This window comes from Carassius auratus, chromosome 50, assembly GCF_003368295.1.
Source record: "Carassius auratus strain Wakin chromosome 50, ASM336829v1, whole genome shotgun sequence".
NCBI lineage: Eukaryota > Metazoa > Chordata > Actinopteri > Cypriniformes > Cyprinidae > Carassius > Carassius auratus.
Window position 1 is genome coordinate 17,284,532 of NC_039292.1, and position 16,066 is coordinate 17,300,597.

The 16,066-nt window shown below is 38.0% G+C and overlaps 1 protein-coding gene across 1 annotated transcript in view; it reads left to right on the forward strand.

Annotated features, from left to right (window-relative positions):
• The window catches only part of LOC113067194 (anoctamin-3), an 85,963-nt gene that overhangs the window by 1,321 nt on the left and 68,576 nt on the right, over positions 1 to 16,066 (forward strand). The window lies entirely within an intron of this gene.

The window sequence follows — 16,066 nt, forward strand, 5'->3', positions numbered from 1 at the left end:
ATTGATTTTGTGGTGAATGAGTTTTATTTATAATATGGCACACTGTATTCCATTTTAAGTATGATTCTTTTGGAATGGTTTGTGTTTTGATAGTTCATTCTATAATAGTGCTTGATGTTTTTACATAATTTATGGTTTTTATACACCAAATAATATATTTGTACCACAGTTTTATACCACAGTTGTGGTATATTGGAAAGGTTTAGTAATTACTTGGAATAATTTAAATGAAAGCTGGAAGTGGTGCTAAATAAAGAGATATTTGGGAGGCAAAAGAGATGGTTCTTATTGCTGAGCTGAGATCCCTGAAAAGAACCGGAATGCCTATCACTAATTCATGGCAACCTGCTCTGGTAAATAGCACTTAATTGACAATAAAAGAGTTTGTTATGTACATAAACTAGGCCTTTGCATTTTCTGAAGAAACTGTTGATGTAAGTGTTTGCTATGTGATTCAGTGCTAGATGTTTATTAATCTACGGTCATATATTTCCAGAAGAATTTATGCATTGTAATTGGAAGCCAGAGGTTTGGGAATTTCATCTATGAAGAAAGATTTATCCGTGCAGATTTCCCAACTGATTCTAGTTGGTCCCTCGACGTTACATGGTTCTGTTATGTGGTTCTAAGACCTTTTTGCCTGACATATTTTGTTGAAATTTCACTAATGTGACCACACTTTTAGTATATTGCTATGCAGATGCTAGCTATATGGATGTGCTTCTTCCAAACCAGTTCCAAACCTCGCCCTGTAGCCAATTTATTAGGTCAAATTTAATCGTGCAGTCACCTGTCAATATGTACTCCTTTCGATTTAGCTCAGGGTTTAGAGTGATGCTAACGATGAAGTGATGTGCTAACAATGCTATTCTGGGGTTAGGGTGTAGGTAATGGTTGTCGGTAAGTATTTGTTTCAGTGTTGGTTAGGCAGTCAGCACTGTGATTGGCATGACCAATGAAACCTTTAGAACTAGCTGTGGGCGGGGTTTGGGGGGAAACATGTATAATTAGCACTTTTAGCTATTTGTTTGCTTGGTTGTTTAGATGGATGCAAAGGCTTTGAATTGTTAATATGTTGTATGCCATTGCTAGTGTGTTCTTTGTGATTGCCAGGGCTTTGTTATGTTGCTACTTTAATAGTTTTTACTAGTTTACTATTTTTACTAGTTTTTATTACATAGCAGTGGCACATAGCTGCTAAGGTGTTGTGGGTGGTCATTAGGGCACTACTATACAGTTACAATTGACTTCTGAATCGTTGTAAGAGCATAACTATTTGCTTTCTAGTCCAGGGATGTCCAAACCTGTTCTGGAGGGCCACCATCCTTCATAGTTTAGCTCCAATCCTAATTAAACACTCCTGAACTAGCTAATAAAGATCTTCAGACTCATGAGAAACTTCAAGGCAAGTAACTTGCAACTGGTTGGAACTAAAAATCTGGACACCCCTGTGCTATACATTAAACTCAAATCTAAAGTTGTTTTCAGGGGTAGTCAGTGCATTTTTTGTGATTCCTAGTACTAGTTAGCACATTGCACAGTGGTTGCTAGGGTGTTGTGAGTGGTCACTAGAGCACTAGTATGCAAAGGTCTTCTGAATATAGTTGCTATCTATGCAGTTAACTCAAAACCAAAGTTGTTTTCAGGGATAGTGCATTGTGTGATACTTAAGTCATCTCTGAGGTTACTACAGTGTGCCAAGTCTTCTACTGTAGGTTGTTAGCTTATTGCTATTGAGATGCTAGGCTGTCTGGATGTTTGCTATTGTATCAGCTTTCAAGTCTTTATTATATACTGGTCTGTCTATATTTTTAGGGGGTTTTCATCTGTTTTATCATGCATTAGGTGAAAATCGTACATCTAACTTCATAGGAAAATAATAGAACATTTCTTCAACAAACTGCATAATTAGAGCTATCACTCGTACCCCTAGCACAATGCTTCATGTTTTATACTTAGTGTTAGGGTTGTTAGAATCAACAACCCTGCAAATGATGCTTGACTTAGCTAATAAACATGCCAATATGCATCAGTGCAGTACAGATGATGATTTCTATTAATGCTACCATAGTCAATATGTTTCCATGTGCGTGTGCAAAATATTGTATGATTAATTGTTTTTTGCTGGTCTCAGCAGATGTCTGTCATTCGTCACTCATAGTTGAGGTGTCAGCACTAACCTTAAATGGATATTGATTTCTAACACTTTTTCCCAGCACTGTCAGACTCTTTTTTCAGTATGGGAACTTGCATAGGATATGTGACATTTCAGTCATGATGGGACAGACTGCATTGAATTTCACCTTTCCAGCCGTGATATAGTCAGTGTCTCAAAGGTGTACCTATCACTTTCTGTGGATCATATGCAGTTACTTTTAAACCCAAACTCAGATCTGAAATAGCATGTCAGCTTGGCTAATAATAACATAGGCTGGCTGGACTCATAATCACACGAGACCATATATTTCAAACAGCTTTTTTGTGTTCACTGTATCCATGGGGTTTGTGACAGCAGCAATGTGAATGAATTACTTTTAATGAGACCAGCTGTTATTTGACCGTCTGGACTGACCATTATACTGAAACATTCTGATGCTTAAATGAGTGTGGAAAGTTGAAATCATTAGTGTCTAACCACTGCTTTTCTAATAGCCATGAAAACACAGAGGATGTAACAGAAATAAAGTAGCTAATCGAATGCTGCAGAGATTATGTATTTTGTAGGCTAAAACCTGGAAACGAATTTGCATTTTTTAGCTGTCCATTGATGAATGGTATATTAGGATCAGACAATATTTGACCGAGATACAACTATTTGAAAATCTTGAATCTGAGGGTGCAAAAAAATCAAAATACCGAGAAAATGCCCTTTGAATTTGTCCAAATGAATTCTTAGCAATGCATATTACTAACCAAATCAGGTAGGCTAGTGATATATTTACGGTAGCAAATTTACAAAAATATCTTCACGGTCTACTTAATATCCTTATGATCTTGTATTCTTGATTAATTTTTGTAGCCTTTAAATCAGGTGCGGTTCTAGTAACAGGATAAAATTCATCTGAACCTTAAAGGCTCTGATGCTTGTCATGTGACACAGCAGCCAAAATACCCCCCCCCCCCCCAATAAATCAAACACAGAAAGTCTTAATAGTTTCCACTAAAAATTACATTACAAACTATCAACTTTTAACCAAATGGTTATCTGTAGTGTGTTTTGGGACAAATTCCATTAGGATTTAGGTTTTAACAAGCCACCAATAGAATGCAACCAATTACCAGTAGAGACAAACAGGCACCATTACAGTTTCCAGTAAAACCAATACAAGTCAAGTCAAGTCAAGTCACCTTTATTTATATAGCGCTTTAAAATACATTGCGTCAAAGCAACTGAACAACATTCATTTGGAAAACAGTGTGTCAATGATGCAAAATGACAGGCAGTTAATCATTGAATTCAGTGATGTCATCTCTGTTCAGTTTAAATAGTGTCTGTGCATTTATTTGCAATCAAGTCAATGATATCGCTGTAGATGAAGTGACCCCAACTAAGCAAGCCAGAGGCGACAGCGGCAAGGAACCGAAACTCCATCGGTGACAGAATGGAGATAAAAACCTTGGGAGAAACCAGGCTCAGTTGGGGGGCCAGTTCTCATCTGACCAGACGAAACCAGTAGTTCAATTCCAGGCTGCAGCAAAGTCAGATTGTGCAGAAGAATCATCTGTTTCCTGTGGTCTTGTCCTGGTGCTCCTCTGAGACAAGGTCTTTACAGGGGATCTGTATCTGGGGCTCTAGTTGTCCTGGTCTCCGCTGTTTTTCAGGGATGTAGAGGTCTTTCCATCCACCATCTGGTCTGGATACGTACTGGATCCGGGTGACTGCATTGACCCTCTGATCTGGATACAGACTGGATCTGGTGACTACGATGACTTCGGAATAAGAGAGAAACAGACTAAGGCCCAATCCCAATTCTACCCCTTAGCCCTTCCCCTTTCCCGTTTCGCGCGTTCACATGAAGGGGTAGGGGTGTCTCGATTCTCTTTTGGTTGGAGGGGAAGGGGTAAGGGGAAGGGCCAGATAACCCTTCAAACGAAGATTTTTTGGGACCACACTTCAAGCGAAGGGGTATGAATTATCTCGGCAACATGGCTGCTATCGCGAACAAAAAGACTCACAAATGTAGGCTTTTTTTTGCATAAATAAAGATTTTAACAAAAAGTAATAATTTGTTTTATGTTACATTCAATTGTGAGTTCATATTAACATGTTACTAAAAGAAATGTTTTCGCTAATATTTGCTAACGTCATATCATTACATACTGCATGATAGTGTCACAGCATATATCTATCTGATCAGGACATTGATGGGGATAATTAGAAATTGCTAAATAACTTTCTCAAATATTGCCTATTTGAGAGAGAAAGAGAGAGACGTTGCGTGTATTTGCATCTGTGCATTTATCTTTTTAGAGTGAGTTTATTTAAAAACAGTGATTGTATCCTCTCGTCTCTGGAAAATATAATGTAGCAATTCAGTATTTAAACTGTATTTAATAAAAGTCATGGGGCAGCGTTGACAAGTATATTTTATCCTGGATGTGTGAGCTGCGTGATTTCCGATATGTGTGTGTGTGTCAGTAAGCAGCTCATTAATATAGAACGATAATTAAAGGCACTCTAATGCACACCAGTACACCAGTAAATGCGTGTATTGTAAGAGCTAGACGACGAATGATGGCGTGTGACATCATGGTAGTGGTGTCCCAATCCTAAGGGGAATATTTTCTCCCCTACCCCTTGACACTCTGTTTCAAGGGACAAGGGGAAGGGCTAGACGGTTGGGTAGGGGAAGGGGAAGGGGTATAAAATAGAATTGGGATTGGGCCTAATATTAGCGTAGATGCCATTCTTCTAATGATGTATCAAGTACATTGGGTGTTATGGGAAGTGTTCATGGTTTACCTAATTAATGCAGCCTAAAATTCCTTTAACGGATTTGGATATTAGAAGCATATCAGTATGTTATGTGTAAACCAGGTTAAAGAGATGGGTCTTTAATCTAGATTCAAACTGCAAGAGTGTGTCTGCCTCCCAAACAATATTAGGTAGGCTATTCCAGAGTTTATGCAATAAACAGGAAAAGGATCTGTCGCCCGCAGTTGATTTTGATATGCTAAGTATTAACAAACTGCCTGAGTTTTGAGAATGCAGAGGACGTGGAGGATTATAATGTAAAAAGAGCTCATTCAAATACTGAGGTGCTAAACAATTCAGGGCTTTATAAGTAATTAGCAAGATTTTAAAATCTATATGATGTTTGATAGGGAGCCAGTGCAGTCTTGACAGGACCTGGCTAATATGGTCATACTTCCTGGTTCTAGTAAGAACTCTTGCTGCTGCATTTTGGACTAGCTGTAGTTTGTTTACTAAGTGTGCAGAACAACCACCTAATAAAGCATTACAATAATCTAACCTTGAGGTCATAAATGCATGGATTAACATTTCTGCATTTGACATTGAGAGCATAGGCCGTAATTTAGATATATTTTTGAGATGGAAAACATGCAGTTTTACAAATGCTAGAAATGTGGCTTTCTAAGGAAAGATTGCTATTAAATAGCAAACCTAGGTTCCTAACTGATGACGAAGAATTGACAGAGCAGCCATCAAGTTTTATACAGTGCTCTAGGTTATTACATGCAGAGTTTTTATATCCTATAATTAACACCTCTGTTTTTTCAGAATTTAGCAGGAAGAAATTACTCGTCACCCAGTTTTTAAATAGACTATGCATTCCATTAGTTTTTCAAACTGGTGTGTTTCACCGGGCTGTGAATACATATAAAGCTGAGTATCATCAGCATATCAGTGAAAGCTAACACCATGTTTCCTGATGATATCTCCCAAGGGTAACATGTAAAGCGTGAAGAGTAGCGGCCCTAGTACTGAGCCTTGAGGTACTCCATACTGCACTTGTGATCGATATGATACCTCTTCATTCACTGCTATGAATTGATGGGGGTCATATAAGTACGATTTAAACCATGCTAATGCACTTTCATTGATTCCAACAAAGTGTTCTAGTCTATGCAAAATAATGTTGTGGTCAATAGTGTCAAACGCAGCACTAAGAACCAATATCACTTATAGAGAGATACAAGAATGATCAATGTTTGGAATGAGGAATATAATTGTGAGGATACTACCTTTTCTAGTATCTTGGACAGAAAAGGGAGATTCGAGATCTTTCTATAATTAACTAGATCTTTGGGGTCAAGTTGTGTTTTTTTAATGAGCAGCTTAATAACAGCCAGTTTGAAGGTTTTGGGGACATATCCTAATGACAATGAGGAATTAATAATAGTCAGAAGAGGATCTATGACTTCTGGAAGCACCTCTTTTAGGAGGAATAGGGTCTAACATACATGTTGTTGGTTTAGATGATTTAAGTTTATACAATTCTTCCCCTCCTATAGTAGAGAATGAGGAACCGTACCTCAGGGGATCTATAGTGCACTGTCCGATGCAATAATATAGCTGACGGCTGAATGGTTACAATTTTATCTCTCATAGTATTGATTTTAGAAGTAAAGTAGTTCATCAAGTCATTACTGCTGTCATGTTGGGAAATGTCAACAATTTATTTTTCGTTAATTTAGCCAATGTATTAAATAAATACCTGGGGTTTATGTTTGTTTTCTTCTAAAAGAGAAGAAAAGTAATCGGACCTAGCAGTTTTTAATGCTTTTCTGTAGGATAGGTTACTTTCCCGTCAAGCAATACGAAATACCTCTAGTTTTATTTTCCTTCAGCTGCGCTCCATTTTTCGGGCTGCTCTCTTTAGGGTGGGAGTATGCTCATTATACCATGGTGTCAGACTGTTTTCTAGGGGTGTAATGATATTTCGCAGTACAATCTTTTGCGATTCAAAAATATTACGATATGTGTCGTAAAATGGTGGCGATACTTTAACAATATGACGGCAGTATAATCCTATTGGTTGAGCTGCTGACGTGACCTACTCTGCAACAGGCCAACAGCATCGTGTGTGCTTTCCTCACATTTGAAGAAATCGCTCAAGCTGAACATTAGTTGGGAAACATGAGTTCGGTTGAAACTAAAATTGAAGATGCCACATCTTCTTATAAATCCGAAGTCTGGCAGCATTTTGGCTTTCCAGTCACGTGCCAGGACGACGGTAAAACAATTACAGACAAAACCCAAATGGTTTGTAAACACTGTAAAACAAGACTGCAATACACAACGTCAAACACTTCGAATATGATGTTTCATTTTAAACGGCATCAAAACAAACTTCTGCAAACTCCTGCAACAAAAAGAGTGAAAGAAGGCCAAACATCTATACAACGCAGATTTTCTGCAACATGGTCTCAGTCAAGTGCGAAAGCTCAAGAAATAACCAGGTGCATCGGCGTTTTTATTGCAAAAGACATGAGACCATTTTCCGTTGTCGACAATGTTGGATTTCGTGAATTGGTCAGGGTACTGGAGCCCAGGTATCATATTCCGTCATGCCCGCACTTCAGTCAAGAGATAGTTCCAGCCCTGTACTGCGAAGCTAAAGCAAAAGTGGTTGACGGTCTGAAAAAAAGCAGATAATGTGGCAATAACAACGGACGGGTGGACTTCGCGGGCTTGGTATTACAATGGAGTGGGAAATGAAAAGTTTTGTGCTTCAGACTCGCCCACTTTTTGAGTCACACACTGGAACTAACATAGCCGGAGTTTTAAAAGCGGCTATACAAGAGTGGGGTCTTGAAAAGGCTCCTCATAGTACTGCTGTTGTTACTGACAACGCACGCAACATGGAGGTGGCAGTGAGAGAAGCTGGGTTGTCACCGCATATTAAGTGTTTCGTGCACTCATTGAATCTCGCGTCACAAGCAGGTTTGAATGTTTCTCGCGTTAGTCGTTTGCTTGGTCACGTGAGAAAAGTCGTGGCTTTCTTTCACCGCAGTGCCACAGCAACAGCTGTGCTCGCTGAAAAGCAAAAAATGCTTGAGATTGCATCACATAAGCTTATCATGGATGTTGTAACACGTTGGAACAGCTCCATGGATATGCTGGAACGCTATCTCAAGCAACAAGCGGCTATAACTGCATCTCTCTTGAGCACAGATTATAGCCAACTATAGCCAACACTGCACTAGACCCCAGATTTCAATCATTGCCCCATCTGCTCCCTGAACAACGTGAAGAGGTTTTCCACAGGTTGATGGATGAATCAAACCAGTTACAGCAGGTATGTCTCTGCATTACTAATTATTTGAGAATCTGTATTTGCATTTCCATGTTTTGGTTAGCCTTCTTTGTGATGTGTGTGTGTGTGAGTGTGTGTGTGCTATATATAACTATGCTATACCACCTCACTCCTTAATAGTGTGTTTAAATATTTTTTAAGGCTGGCACTGTGGAGCGAGCAGATAAGAGGGAGGTAGGTGCCAGTGATGGAGATCCCACTGATGCAGCAGAGAAGAGAGACACAGCACAGAGAGTTGAGCAAGAGCAGCCACCACCTAGCAAAAAGTCAGCACTGGACGATCTCCTTGGTGCAACTTTTGCTAAACCAACAGTCTCTCAGTCTAACAGTAGGATAGAAGTAGAGATTAAATGTACAAAAAAAGACACTTCTATTCCCCTCACTAGCTGTCCACTGAAATGGTGGAAAGAAAATGCTCAAGCGTACCCACTTCTTTCCTCTCTTTCCAAGGCTTACCTAACAGTTCCAGCAACTTCTGTTCCCAGTGAACGTGTTTTTTCTACGGCAGGGGATATTGTGAATGCTCAAAGATCCCAGCTTCTGCCAGAAAATGTAGATATGCTGTTTTTTTTGCAAAAAAACCTGTAGGTAAACTAAACAAACCCAAGTGTCTATGTTGAACTTATTTGAACAGAACACCATTGCATCTTTTTTTTTTTAATACTGCTTTCAGAAGTTCTGTCTTAGGTTTCTTAATTCAAAGTTCATGTTAAATAAAAAAAATGTAAACAAATCAGTGACAGACAGACCTATTTAGTTGGTGATTTGAGTACAGAAAGGTTTTTATTAAACCTTGAAATTTGATATTGTATGTAGAACAAAGAAAGTTGTTGAAATTTGTTTGTTTTTCAAATAAATCTGTTATTTGAATTTCAGTTTAATTTATTTTAATTTTGTTCAAAATATCGTGATATGCATCGTATCGTGAACCCAGTATTGAGATACATACCGTATCGTGACCCAAGCATATCGTTACACCCCTACTGTTTTCCTTAACCTTCTTTAAGAGTAAAGGAGCAACTGTATTTAAAATGCTAGAAGAGAGAGAGTCCATCATTTTTGTTACTTCATGAAGTAGTTCTGAGGTTTTGGATATGCTAAGGAATTCGGATACATCAGGAAGATAACTTACAAAGCAGTCTTTTGTGGTAGAAGTGATGGTTCTACCATACTTGTAACAAGAAGTAGAACTTACAATTTTGGCTATATGAAGTTTGCACAAAACTAAATAATGATCTAAGATATCATCACTTGGCTGCATAATTTCAACACCATCAACACAGTATTAAATCTAGAGTATGAGTTTGAGTATGAGTAGGTCCTGAGACATGTTGTCTAACCCCAATAGAGTTCAGAATGTCTATAAATGCTGATCCCAATGCATCTTTTTCATTATCAACATGGATATTAAAATCACCAACTATTAAGACTTTATCTGCAGCCAGAACTAACTCGGATGTAAAATCACCAAACTCTTTAATAAAGTCTGTATGGTGCCATGGTGGCCTGTATACAGTAGCCAGTACAAACATAACAGGGGATTTATCATTAACATTGGTTTCTCTGGATAATGTTATATGAAGCACCATTACTTCAAACGAGTTATACTTGAAGCCTGCCCTCTGAGAAATCCTGAAAACATTGTTATAAATTGAAGCAACACCTCCCCCTTTGCCTTTTAGATGCGGCTTATGTTTATAAAAGTAATCTTGGGGGGTGAACTCATTTAAAATAATGTAATCATCAGGTTTTAGCCAGGTTTCTGTCAAACAGAGGACATCTAGATTATGATCAAAATGTGTTTTTGTATAAATGGATCTGATATTCAATAAGCCAAGCTTTATCATTTGTTTATCCATAGTGCATCTGTTTTTTATTTGTTGAACCTCAATTAAATTATTACTTAAATTGGTTTGGATGTTTTTTGTATTTTCTAGTTCGGGGAACAGACACAGTCTCTATAGTGTGATATCTAGGTGAAAGAGTCTCTATGTGCTGAGAATTAACTGACCTCTGTGACGTGAGGCAGCTAGCAGATGGTTGGTTTAGCCAGTCTGTCTGCTTCCTGACCTGGGCCCCAGTTAGTCAAGTATAAACACTAAGACTATTTGCCATATTTCTAGAGAGAAGAGTGGCGCCACCCCAGGAGGGATGAAGACCATCTCTTTTCAACAGGTCAGGTCTGACCCAAAAGTTGTCCAATTGTCTATGAAACCTATATTAATCTGTGGGCACCACTTAGACATCCAGCCATTGAGTGATGACAATCTGCTATGCATCTCGTCACCACGGTAAGCAGGGAGGGGACCAGAGCATATTACAGTGTCTGACATCGTGCTTGCAAGTTCACACACCTCTTTAATGTTACTTTTAGTGATCTCCGACTGGCGAGGTGAACATCATTAGCGCCGACATGAATTACAATCTTACTGTATTTTACGTTTAGCATTAGCCAACACTTTTAAATTTGCCAAGATGTCAGGCAGTAGTCAGGCTCCCAGTAAACATTTGACTAGTGGCTGGTGTCTCTATATTCACATCCCATACAATAGAATCGCCATTTTTATTTTTATTCTAAATACTCCCAAAATATATCATGGAATATCTTGATTCTCAAACATGTGTAAGTTAATGCATTTTGCACCTTTATAGATTATGTAAGTTGATCTATAATGGGCAATAGGCAAAGTAGCCTAATAGTGTATATTAACTTTGCATAAAAATCTGGGCCCGGTTCCCCAAAACGTTCTTATCACTAAGTAGTTCTTAACCTATTCCTTAACCTCTCTCTTAACGTTATGGCACAATTCCCGACACGTTCGTACGCTAAGCATATCTTCTGTAAGTCACACTTTCGTAAGGTTAGTCTGGACTATTCGTAAGCTCTTTCTTAGCGTTGTTGGAGCTCAAGACGCTACTGTACAACAGTCTTTAGAAATCAGCGCAGCGAAGTACAAGTCAAACTATGGTATGCTGACAATGTTTTGGCTCAACAATGATTTTATGTTATTTTTTAAGATTCATTTATGAAGTTGACTTTATGTGGTGATAGTTAGCCTAGGCTTTTTCGTAATGTAATTAAAGCAAATTGACAATCACATTTTTGTTAATTACAATCTGGCAAACAATTTGTCTCTAAATGGCTAAGATCTATAAATGGCATGGTGCTGTCCAGTAAGCGACCAACTATGGCAGCGATCGTGTCATTGTATTGAATCAAAGACGGAGCCGGACGCGGAGCCGTTTAGTCCATGTCAATTTTTTTATTCGGCAAAACTTAAGCCCTTTTGACATTTTTCCTGACGTGGCTATATAATTTTATTTATTTTTTTTTGATTTTCGCTTTAAGTCCTGAAGCCCAGCGCTACTTTTTTTTTTCTTTCTTTCTTTTTCTTTCTTTCTTTTTTTTTTTTTTTGCTCCAGAGAGATTCATTGAGGTCGTGGGAGAGGGCTACGGCCTAATCAAGACCTCGGTGTGGTACATATCGCGAAAGGGAGACGTGGCCATAAACGTGCAGGTTATAGTGGACCATATGGGTGTGATCTCCAACCTGGTGGCAATGTCCAGCAAAACTTCAAGTTCCTCTGACGAAAGGATTGGTGCCCTTTTTTACGTTGCTTCCCCAGCATATTTTGTTTCTAACTTTCTCTCTCTCTGTTCATTGTAGATAGGTTGCTTTTTATTGAAAACATTAACCAATGGCAATCAATACCGCATTAAACAGAAGTAACTGCAACTGCTTGCCTTAGTCTTAGTGTTTATACTTGACTAACTGGGGCCCAGGTCAGGAAGCAGACAGACTGGCTAAACTGACCGTCTGCTAGCTGCCTCCCGTCACAGAGGTCAGTTAATTCTCAGCACATAGAGACTCTTTCACCTAGATATCACACTATAGAGACTGTGTCTGTTCCACGAACTAGAAAATACAAAAAACGTCCAAACCAAGTTAAGATTAACAATTTAATTGAGGTTCAACAAATAAAAAACAAATGCAATATGGATAAACAAATGATAAAGATTGGCTTATTGAATATCAGATCCATTTCTACGAAAACACTTTTTGTAAATAATATGATAACTGATCATAATATAGATGTGCTCTGTTCGACAGAAACCTGGCTAAAACCTGATGATTACATTATTTTAAATGAGTCCACCCCCCAAGATTACTTTTATAAACATAAGCCGCATCTAAAAGGCAAAGGGGGAGGAGTTGCTTCAATTTATAACAACGTTTTCAGGATTTCTCAGAGGGCAGGCTTCAAGTATAACTCGTTTAAAGTAATGGTGCTTCATATAACATTATCCTGAGAAACCAATGTTAATGATAAATCCCCTGTTATGTTTGTACTGGCTAGTGTATACAGGCCACCAGGGCACCATACAGACTTTATTAAAGAGTTTGGTCATTTTACATCCGAGTTAGTTCTGGCTGCAGATAAAGTTTTAATAGTTGGTGATTTTAATATCCATGTCGATAATGAAAAAGATGCATTGGGTTCAGCATTTATAGAAATTATGAACTCTATTGGTGTTAGACAACATGTTTCAGGACCTACTCATTGTCGAAATCATACTCTAGATTTAATACTGTCACATGGAATTGATGTTGATAGTGTTGAAATTATGCAGCCAAGTGATGATATCTCAGATCATTATTTAGTTCTGTGTAAACTTCATATAGCCAAAATTGTAAATTCTACTTCTTGTTACAAGTATCGAAGAACCATCACTTCTACAACAAAAGACTGCTTTTTAAGTTATCTTCCTGATGTATCCAAATTCCTTAGCATATCCAAAACCTCAGAACAACTTGATGATGTAACAGAAACTATGGACTCTCTCTTTTCTAGCATTTTAAATACAGTTGCTCCTTTACGCTAAAGAGAGGTTAAGGAAAACAGTTTGACACCATGGTATAATGAGCATACTCACACCCTAAAGAGAGCAGCCCGAAAAATGGAGCGCAGCTGGAGTAAAACAAAACTAGAGGTATTTCGTATTGCTTGGCGGGAAAGTAGCATATCCTACCGAAAAGCATTAAAAACTGCTAGATCTGATTACTTTTCTTCTCTTTTAGAAGAAAACAAACATAACCCCAGGTATTTATTCAATACAGTGGCTAAATTAACGAAAAATAAAGCCTCAACAAGTGTTGACATTTCCCAACACCACAACAGTAATGACTTTATGAACTACTTTACTTCTAAAATCGATACTATTAGAGTGGTAAACAAACTACAGCTAGTCCAAAATGCAGCAGCAAGAGTTCTTACTAGAACCAGGAAGTATGACCAAATTAGCCCGGTCCTGTCAACACTGCACTGGCTCCCTATCAAACATCGTATAGATTTTAAAATATTGCTTATTACTTATAAAGCCCTGAATGGTTTAGCACCTCAGTATTTGAATGAGCTCCTTTTACATTATACTCCTCTATGTCCGCTACGTTCTCAAAACTCAGGCAATTTGATAATACCTAGAATATCAAAATCAACTGCGGGCGGCAGATCCTTTTCCTATTTGGCGCCTAAACTCTGGAATAACCTACCTAACATTGTTCGGGAGGCAGACACACTCTTGCAGTTTAAATCTAGATTAAAGACCCATCTCTTTAACCTGGCTTACACATAACATACTAATATGCTTTTAATATCCAAATCCGTTAAAGGATTTTTAGGCTGCATTAATTAGGTAAACCGGAACCGGAAACACTTCACATAACACCGTACTTTCTACATCATTAGAAGAATGGCATCTACACTAATATTAGTCTGTTATTCAATTATTCTGAGGTCACCGTGGCCACCAGATCCAGTCTGTGTCCAGATCAGAGGGTCACTGCAGTCACCCGGATCCAGTACGTATCCAGACCAGATGGTGGATCAGCACCTAGAAAGGACCTCTACTGCCCTGAAAGACAGCGGAGACCAGTACAACTAGAGCCCCAGATACAGATCCCCTGTAAAGACCTTGTCTCAGAGGAGCACCAGGCCAAGACCACAGGAAACAGATGATTCTTCTGCACAATCTGACTTTGCTGCAGCCTGGAATTGAACTACTGGTTTCGTCTGGTCAGAGGAGAACTGACCCCCAACTGAGCCTGGTTTCTCCCAAGGTTTTTTTTCTCCATTCTGTCACCGATGGAGTTTCGGTTCCTTGCCGCTGTCGCCTCTGGCTTGCTTAGTTGGGGTCACTTCATCTACAGCGATATCATTGACTTGATTGCAAATAAAAACAGACACTATTTAACTGAACAGAGATGACATCACTGAATTCAATGATGAACTGCCTTTAACTATCATTTTGCATTATTGAGACACTGTTTTCCTAATGAATGTTGTTCAGTTGCTTTGACGCAATGTATTTTGTTTAAAGCACTATATAAATGAAGGTGATTGATTGATTGATTGATTGCCAATCAATTCTGATTGTAAAGTACCTTACCATTAATATAAAAGTGTATTACGTAATTTTTAATTGTTAAACCCATGTCAAGAAGCGGCACGAGTGGCACAACATATCGTCACAACATATCGTGTGAACATACTGCTGACCATTTGATAATTTAATTTATAGTCTATATTTTACTGATAACTTAAACTATGTTAAAATAAATGTTACTGTAATAATTTGAGGAATGTTTCATTTGCATAGAACGTGTTGTCTTTCTTAACGCTGTATTGCACCATCGCGTGAAGTGGAAAATCGATTCATGAGCAATCGATGCCAACTAATTCAGCACCCTCACTTTGGACAGCGCTCTTGTAACGTCAGACGTAAGAGGCAGCGTGCTAAGAAGCTTCCTAAGGGACACTTCGGGGAACACACTTAGGAACATAAACAACTTTGGTAAGATATATCTTTCGAGGTCTTCTTAGCACGCTAAGAGTGAGCGTTATCGGGAAACCGGGCCCTGGCTTTTTACCTAAGTACCAGATACCATTAAATACTTTTAATATGACTGATTTTGTATTAAACATGAATAAAATAATAATAATAATAATAACAAAAAACATTGTAAGTTACTAATTAGCCTGTAACTCTTTCATTGTACAAAATGAGAGCAAAGAACTTTTAAATTATCAAAGAATATTTTCACTTCAGTCCAGCGCGTTCAAGCACTCTCCAAAAACCAGGAGAAGATTTTTAAGAGTAGTGATAATATGGAAGTTGGAAGACTTTATTTGTGCCTAAAATGGACTAGTAGGCTGCATTTAAACTTTTGACATGATGATTTTTGGCTTGTATATATTTACATTGGACTGTGTTTAAACTGATACATTGAAAGTCTGGGGTACATTTATTGTACACCTTTAGAAAAAGTAAAAAAGCTGTCACTGGGGTGGTACCTTTTCAAAAGGCAAACCTTTGTACCTAAAGAGTCCATATTTGTACCTTAAATTTATATGATCCCCTGCTGATTTTGTAAGTTTGTCCATCTACAAAGAAACTGTATAATAGTATAAATGGTTTTATTGTAGGTTTATTTTAATATATAGAGACAGAATACCAACCAAAAAAAATCCATAAATAAATAAATAAATCCTTATATGAAGGTAAGAAATTGATTTGCATTCCAGTGTGAGTGAAATAAGTATTCGATCACTGGTAAAACATGACTTAGTACTCACTGCAGAAACCCTTGTTTGCAAGCACAGAGGTTTTTTTTTTTTTTTTTTTTTTTTTTTTGTAGTTGGTATATATTTATAATCCATTGCTAATCGACATTGCCTTTTTACCACATGCTTTTTACAGTATACAGAACATGTTTTCTGCCTCA